Below are 8669 nucleotides of genomic sequence, written 5' to 3' on the forward strand. Positions count from 1 at the left end.
TTTTGTTTTCAGATTGTTGATCGTCAGTCATGGCTGCTGACAAATTTTTAAAGTCGGATCTGAGATCATTTGATAAACTCATTTGTATTTAATTAAACCAGTTATAGAACCCGAAATGATTCTGATAGCAGGCCTTTCGGCCACCACTTAACCTTACAAATGGTATGTTTAGAACTGTTCTTGATATATAAAATAAGAATAACTCACTGTTGTATTCCGTAACATAGCTGCACTGTATACGATTACTAATTGCTTTAGTTTAAGTTTATTTTGATATAGATTATTTTAGAAAAGACAATTTTTCGGGACTGAAATGTAAACACAATTAGTAATACCATTTTCAGGACCGGTCCATCAATACACAGAAAAGATCAAAGAACTGCATTAATAAAATTCCTCATGAATGCAACAATTATTATCTGCGAAAAACCTCAAGACCACTAAATGTTGGGATAAATGAGTATGAAACATACATCAAAAACAGAAACATTGACAAATATCAGACATGCAAACATACTTCAGTAAGAATATTTGATCAATAATGAGTTAATAGAATGTCAAAAACACGACATCATCTATAACTGTTAGTTTATAAACTATTAATTTCACTCAAAATATGGCTATTTACCTCTAAGATCAAGGCCAAGTAAGTTAACTATCAAATTGGTTTAGCCTCCTATCGCCAATTATAAACAATTACAGATTATATCTGATAATTCTTTAATTTCAAAATTTCCGAGATATTTCCGAATTGGAATTCCCAAACATAAATACGGCTTCTAAATATATAAATATATTTCAATAATGCCATATGTTGGTTTTCTTCGAGAAATAATCACGGACATACAATTTTTTTTGTTCTCGGTATATACTTATATGTATGTATTGGGCACTCAAAAAGGACTGCAATAATAACAATTTAATAAATGATTTGATAAAGCACCATTTGAGTATAGACGAACAAACATAGATATTTTTCATATACAAAACATACGTATAATTTAAACGTCAAAATATCAAGTCGCTGCTACGTTAGACAATTGAATTTACACCAGATTTATTTCCTGGAAGTTTTTGGCAGAACTATTCAATGCTCAGATCAACTTTACATATACAAGTAAATATTGATATAAATACATTTAATACCTTTTTTAAGAACAAAGATAAACCAATAAAAAAGTTCAGTGTATAACAATTATATTTCACAGTATTTTATTATTTGTAATATCTTTCATTTTTTAGGATACATCGGTTCTTGGAGCAAAAGGAGCCCTAAGAAAAGAAAGACTATTGAAATTCGTACAGAGTGCAGGACTTTTAGTCAAAGTTGCTTGCACATTAATGGAATCAACAACATATAAAAATAGAATATTGATAAAAATAGAATAATAAAAAACAGTACGGAATACGTTGTACGATATATCGCAACAAAGTAAGTACCAAATTATTCCATGGTCCTGATTCTATTTCATTTCGATGTCGATATTTAAAAGCGACTACGCCATGACGGTCGCAATCGCTAGCGATTCTCATTCATTTCGATTGTAGTTAAAACTGGGGATATTTACTTTATCATTTTGACATTGCTGAAAATTTGGGTTGGGCCCTGTTGTTTATTGGCTGCACGCTGCACTACGCTTGTTGAATGTTTGTTTTGTTTACGTTACGTGAACGTCTGTTTTTTCTTGTTTGAGTTGTTAAATCATAAATAGTGGCCATTCTCAATTATATTTTGAATTGAAAGAAAAGATGGCAAGAAAAAAAAAAGGCGATGTGGGAGATCCTTAAGTTATAACCACTAAGATTTGACTTAGTGGTTATATTCTATTTTTAAATTTACTGCAGCTTAGTAACACTAACCCTAAACATTTTGGGTATTCTAGAGGCATAAACACCTTCTTCCAAATATGGTTCTAATACCCTTATGAAATAATTTGCAGCTTGTTTATTAAGCCGGAATTGCTGCCTAAATTGAGCATCACTTAGTGAAAAAGAATTTTGAGTATCCCGTAACATTCTTCTTATCCTCCGTTGTGAGCGTCGGATATCTATCCTATCTAATTCCTCCAAAACTAGCAAATGTCCGTAAAACACAGCCATAATAATACTTTTTGCCTCAATTTTCCTTGCAAGGATAAAAACACAACACCGCCTACCTAAACTGAACCTAAGTTCACTTCTCCCAGTCCAGCCAGTCATGTCAGATTAATTTCGACTCGAAATGAAATTTCAACCACTTTCTTGAAGTTGAAATTAATTTTGATAAATCGAAAATTAGTGACGTCGTTTGGTTAGTTCAGCTGAAATCCACAAGGTTCGCAAAGTCGCATTTTGACGTCGCCATATTAATTTCGACATGTTTTGAGTCGAAATCTCAATTAGAATCAGGGGCCATGTGGTAAGAACTAGATTGGCAGTTCCACGTCAACTATGCAAAGTTGGCCAGGCGACCTCTCTCGACGTGACTTAAGTTTTACAAATCTCTTCTACATAATATATGTAAAATAGGTCTCTTGTAGTTTTTTTGTAAACTTGATCGTTTTCGATTAAGTTTACAACTTCCCTGGCAGAGACGGCGCTGGGGGTGTGGCGTATATAAGATACAGAAACAATATTTAGGGCACAAATTTTTGCTGGCTTATATTCTCATTGTACAAATGAGCGCCCGCCCTGCCATACGAGCTTCATTATCAATTAAAAAACAATGGTTTAATAGTTATTTATACACCAAGGGTGTTATTAGGATGATTACGCCCGAAAAGCAACATTATCCATCCAGAGGGCCTCTGGGCCTCCAGTTTCCAGGAGAAAAAAGAGTTCATAAATTTGTCTGTGTTATTCAGGAAGTTATGTCAAAAACTGAAGCTGAAGTAGCAACGATGATTTGCTGTAATATGGAAAAAACTTGCTTCAAACTAAATTCAGATGATGTAAGTGTCATTGATTTTAAACAAATAACAGAAAAGCTTGATTTCCCAAATATGACATCAGCAGGTGATCGACTAAAATAAATTTAGCAAGCCATTAGATGTTAGTGGATAAAAATGTTTCAGTGTCAACTACTAGATCATTATTGTGACAAGCACTGGTGACAATAACTTTTTTTAGTGGCAACTACAGGGATATTTGCAGCCCCAAAATTTTGTTTATTTTTCTTTGATGTTTTCATTAACCTAATTATAAACACATTATTTTAGAAGCATCATATTACCTAAGTTTTATTAAAGTTTTTGTTTTTTCAAATAAATGCGTAGTTTATATCCAAAATTTGTATTTTTAATTTTTAAGGTATCAAATACTGGTAAATTTACCTTAAATGATACGAATAAAAATCCATCAATCTCAAAATCCCCTCCAATTTTTAGATATGGCGTGAATGACTATAGCAAAATGATAGATAATTTTGCTCAAGCAGTAGAAGTAGAAACAACACAATAAAAATTTTAGCAAAAACACCCGAATCCTACAGAAAAATAATACATCACGTACGAGAGGAAAAAATCGTCCACCATACACACCAATCTAAGGAAGACAGAGCATACAGAGCAGTCATTCGAGATCTACATCACTCCTTCCCGATAGATGAAATAAAAGCGGAAAAAGGGCCCAGAAAAAGGGTCATAAGGTAAGGAACGTTACAAATGTCAGACACAGATTGATCCGTTAACCATTACCTTTATTTTTTGTGGACCTCGAGCCTCAAACAAACAACAAAGAAATATTTATATGTTCTCTCAACTCTTAAACCAAAATAGCATAATTTTAGCATGTTAATTACAGTCATTAAAAAAAAAAAACAAAATAGCTTTCAAGTCACGTGGAATAGTATTCGTGGAATACTAATGGCATTTCAAACCATATACTAGAGATATCACTGTTTTTAAAAATGTATAATATAGACATTCTATTAGTATCTGAAAGCCATGCAACACAAAGAACTGTTATTAAAATACCTTACTGTACTGTGTATTATACAAACCATTCAGACGGAGAAGCATATGCAGGCTCTGCCATTATTATTAAATAAAAAATTAAACACTATGCAGTCCAACCTCGTATTACGGAAAAAATCCAAGTAGCAATCATTAAAATCGAAACAAACACCTCTCTCAGTGTATCATTAATCTACAGCCCACCCAGACATCCCATTTCAAGCGAAGAGTATCATAATTTTATACAAACTCTTGAATCCAAATTCATAGTAGCGGGTGACTGGAATACCAAAGACACCACATGAGGTTCCAGATTAATCACGCCTAAAGGTCGAGTATTAATGAATATCATCCAACAAAATAACTTAAGATACTTATCAACAAGCTACAAAAAAATTTAAACGGCCGACAAATGCAGAAAAAACAACAGTATTCGCATCAACTGTATTCGCAGCACCAGATACTAATAACGATGAAACTCCATGTCAACTATATCTTCCTTTGACAACATTTACTCTGACAGAGGTTCGTCAACAAAAAAAAAATGCTAAATCCTAAGAAAGCTCCTGGCTTTGATTTGATAATAGGAGAATTACTTCAGAATCTACTGAGAAAAGCAGTGGTGTTATTAACAATAATATACAACAGCATACTACGTTTTCGATACTTTCCAATAAAATGAAAATTTGCTCAAGTTACTATGATTCCGAAACCTGGTAAGCCCGCAACGCAAGCAAATTCATATCGCCCTATAAGCTACTTCCAATAATGTCGGAAGTATTAGAAAGGCTACTATTACATAAAATTGAGCAAGTTGTTCCCATAAACGAAATTATACCAGAACGCCAATTCGAATTTAGACGTTAACACTCAACCATTCAACAATGCCACGGAATAGTAAATATAATTAAAACAACTCTCGAAGAAAAAAAGTTTTGCGCTGTAGTGTTTCTAAATATACAACAGGCATTTGATAGAGTATGGCATAAAGGTCTCCTCTACAAACTGAAATTACACCTAACAGACCAACTATACTTTATAATAAAATCGTATCTCACTGACCGTTACTTCCAAGTCAAAATTAAAGACAGCTACTCAAATTACCACATCACACAATCTAGCGTACCTCAGGGTAGCGTTTTGGGTCCATTTCTGTATCTTATATTTACAGCAGACGTTCCAACCAGCAATGATACCTTCTTAGATACTTTTGACGATGATACGGGAATCTAGGCAATGGATATCAACCTTAATGTAGCATCACAAAAAGTACAAAATCATTTAGTCTAATTACAAAACTGGCTTAAGCGATGAAAGATCAGTGTTAATGCTAGCAAATCAGTACAAATTACTTTAATAATGTCCCCATATGGGACAATGGGATAAAGTGTTAAAAAAATTAAAGTTTAGATTACTTGTTATTTATTATTTTTAAGTACAAAGTAAAATACAGTAATGTTTAAAACTAAACAAAAATTAATCAGTACCTACAGCAAACTAGATAACAGAGATTTTTTTTAATAAACATCTTAGGTATGATGAACTCTAAAACAGTTCCGTTCAATGCAAAGGATCACTATGCATTTTGAGCAACTCCACCTAGCTTTTTTGTGACACTAAGTACCCCGTCGTTGTTGATCTATTTTTTTTTTCGGAAAATGACCCCTATCGTGACGTCGTACAGTTAGTGGTAATTGCACAGCAGGTCGGTTTTTCGTTTTTGTCGATTTTTCATTGCAAGCTAAATAAAAGCGCACTATAATTCGATCAAACTCTAAGAATGAGATTGGATTATCATTTGTCAATTGAAACAATCTTCAGGCATTGAGGGCTATGATGTATCATTTATGTGAAATAATTACATGGTGTAAACTCCGATTTTAACACATTTATGTAAAAATTTCCAAATCGGTATGATATAAGAACTACGTATAACGGGTTGCCTATCTTGATATGTAATTTATCTATATGTAAATGTATTTTTTTATAATTATAATAAAATAAACTAATGGCTTCAATTAAAAAGAAGACAACCAGGAAACAATTGGAAGTGATGTTAGACTTCATAAAAATAAATAGTGCTTACTGGCAAAATAGTCAAGGAAGGCTAAGAAAGTAGCCCAATTGTGAGAGGAATTTGCTATCATGGTAAATACAGTAGATGGTGGCCCTAAAAAAACAGCAGAACAATGAAGACATGTAAGAAAATTAATTTCTGTTACTATCAAATTTAATAAATGCTAAATTTTTAGGTGTTCAATGAGTGGAAGATTTTGCAACTCATTTCAAAGATTCATCTTGGGGAGCCCCAGATTATACATACATTTAATTTTAAAGGTAAAGATTAATGATTGATGTATTATGTTTATTATGGTGTATAATATTTTTCAGAAGGAAAAGGAAATCAACCTGTGAAAATTAAAAAGGCAATAGTTTTATTTAATATTCTATAAACATATCCTTTATAAAATTATATCTCAATTATGGAATAAACTGAATATAAACATTTTTAGTTAACAATTTTATAACTTTTATAACAATTTTTTAGCCGCTTTGTAATATGTTTCAGATTTTTTGTTTTGTCTTGATCTTTGTGTTATTCTTTTTGATTTTGTAACTAATTGTAACATAAATATGTACTTACATATCATTATGAAATATACTAATTATAAACACTTTTATTTAACAATTTGTTTTTATTTTTTTTTTATTTTACAACACCGAAGTTTGCAGGAATAATACTTTCATATTCTCTAAGGGTTATGAGCACATTTGGACCATTTTGTAATATATTTTAGTTTGTTTTACCATTATCATTAGTCAACATCAATGCAACACAGGAATATATGTTTCCAGCTTTAACAGAGCTGTAATGTAAAACCCTGTGCTTGTACAAATAATTCTTTAGGACAATCCTCCATTCACCCCTGTGTCTACCAACTCTTTTCTACATTCTAACTCCAATAGATTTTAAATCATCCTCTAAATTGTCTTGATACCTAAGTCTTGGTCTTCTTCAGCGTTATTGTCCCATCAGCCCTCTTCTGTTAAAAACCTTTCCGACTGTTGCACCTACCTCTTGCCTGATGAAATGCTCTATGCATGTAAGGTATGCTACGTTAATGAATTTTATGTCAGGTTCCACAAAGGTTCTATACAACCCAAAGTTGTAATGCCTGTGCTACAAACCTTGTTCTTTGTAGTAGTATATTTTAGGTGTATTTGTAGGTTTACTTTGTGGTATATTCTAGGTTTGTGTTAATTTTTGAAATTGTATTCTTTACTTGTATGTTTTAATTTTCCAAGGGTTTTAACAAATTTTGGACTACTTTGTAATATATTTTAAATTTGTTTGTTTTAAACTTTTTGCAATTAATTGTAACATACAGGTTTTATGTTTTTAAACATTTTTATTTAACAATTTTATAACACAAAGTTTGTATAAATATAAATCATATAATTATAAAATTAACTGAGGATAAACATTTTTATTTAAATATTTTATAACATAACATTTGCAGCGATAACACTTCTTTATATTCTCTAAGGGTTTTCAAAACCTTTGAGCCAGGTTGTAATATATTTTTATTTTGTTAGTGTTGTGTCATTTTTGTAATTAAATGTAACATACATGATTTATGTTTTTGTTTTTAACAATATATAAACATTTTTAATTTAATATGTTATAATACAGTTTGCAGCAATATAAATATCTTTGTATTATCTAAACATTTAAAAAAAAAATTGAGCCACTTAGTAATATGTTTTAGATTGTTTGTTTTGAGCTTTTTGTAATTAGTTGAAATATTAACATTTATATCACTAAACTATACTAGATTATAAAACTCCATCATATATATATTATAAAATGATGAAATATCACTAAATTGTAAAATTATATTACTAAACTATATTTGATTATAAAACTATATCACTATTTATCATTGTGAAATAAATAAATTATGAAAATATTAATAAGTTTTTGTTTCACTACACAAAGTTTGCAGCAATAACACTTCTTATTCTCTGTGCTTCCAACACCCAACCATTGTTTTGATTTGCCTCCTTTGGAATGATTTCCATGAGAACTACAGTCTGTACTTCATCTTTTTCACCATTTTGGCACCAAGTGTTCCACTATCTCTGCAGCTATTTCTGTTAATACTTTACTAAATGTACTTTGTTCCATTGAAAATAACAGGTTGTTACCAGTACATTTTTGGTAACTTCCATTTCCTACAAAATTAAGTAGGGAGAGAACCTTTAATTCTATTGCAATTCAGTTAGAGCTGGTTATCTATTTCAAATGGGTTACTGGTGTCCCGTAACTGACGTTGCTCTACATTTACATAATTTCTTTCTGCCACATCATTCAATTCATTGAGTAATAAATTTACAAAATCCATTTTTTCAAAAACAAACAAGAAGCCAAAAGTTAGGTTAATTTGAATTATCTGACAGATCTTCAGGATATGACAGAACCGAAAATAACGTTTTATGTAATTTTCTGCTGTGGCTTGGTCATTTTACGCATAGCAACGCAGGGCATGATACATCATACCGTTTTTACATATTATGTTTTGAGAACTGTAATCTGATGTACGTTTTCTGAATTTTACACTAGTATGTAATTATTTACGTAAATGATACATCATAGCCCCCATTTGACAACAGTCATGTTGATCTGATCATGTTTGTAAACAGCACACAATATCATTTTTTACGTCTAACAGAAAT

The 8669-nt window shown here is 31.2% G+C and overlaps 1 long non-coding RNA gene across 1 annotated transcript; it reads left to right on the top strand.

Moving 5' to 3' along the window:
* The first annotated feature begins 5943 nt into the window (after window positions 1-5943).
* On the top strand, window positions 5944-6488 carry LOC140440095 (uncharacterized). Its single transcript, XR_011950787.1, has 3 exons — window positions 5944-6131; window positions 6185-6269; window positions 6324-6488. It is a non-coding gene; the product is annotated as an uncharacterized lncRNA (long non-coding RNA).
* The last annotated feature ends 2181 nt before the right edge of the window (window positions 6489-8669 follow it).

The sequence above is a fragment of the Diabrotica undecimpunctata genome, chromosome 1 (assembly GCF_040954645.1).
Source record: "Diabrotica undecimpunctata isolate CICGRU chromosome 1, icDiaUnde3, whole genome shotgun sequence".
NCBI classification, from domain to species: Eukaryota; Metazoa; Arthropoda; class Insecta; order Coleoptera; family Chrysomelidae; genus Diabrotica; species Diabrotica undecimpunctata.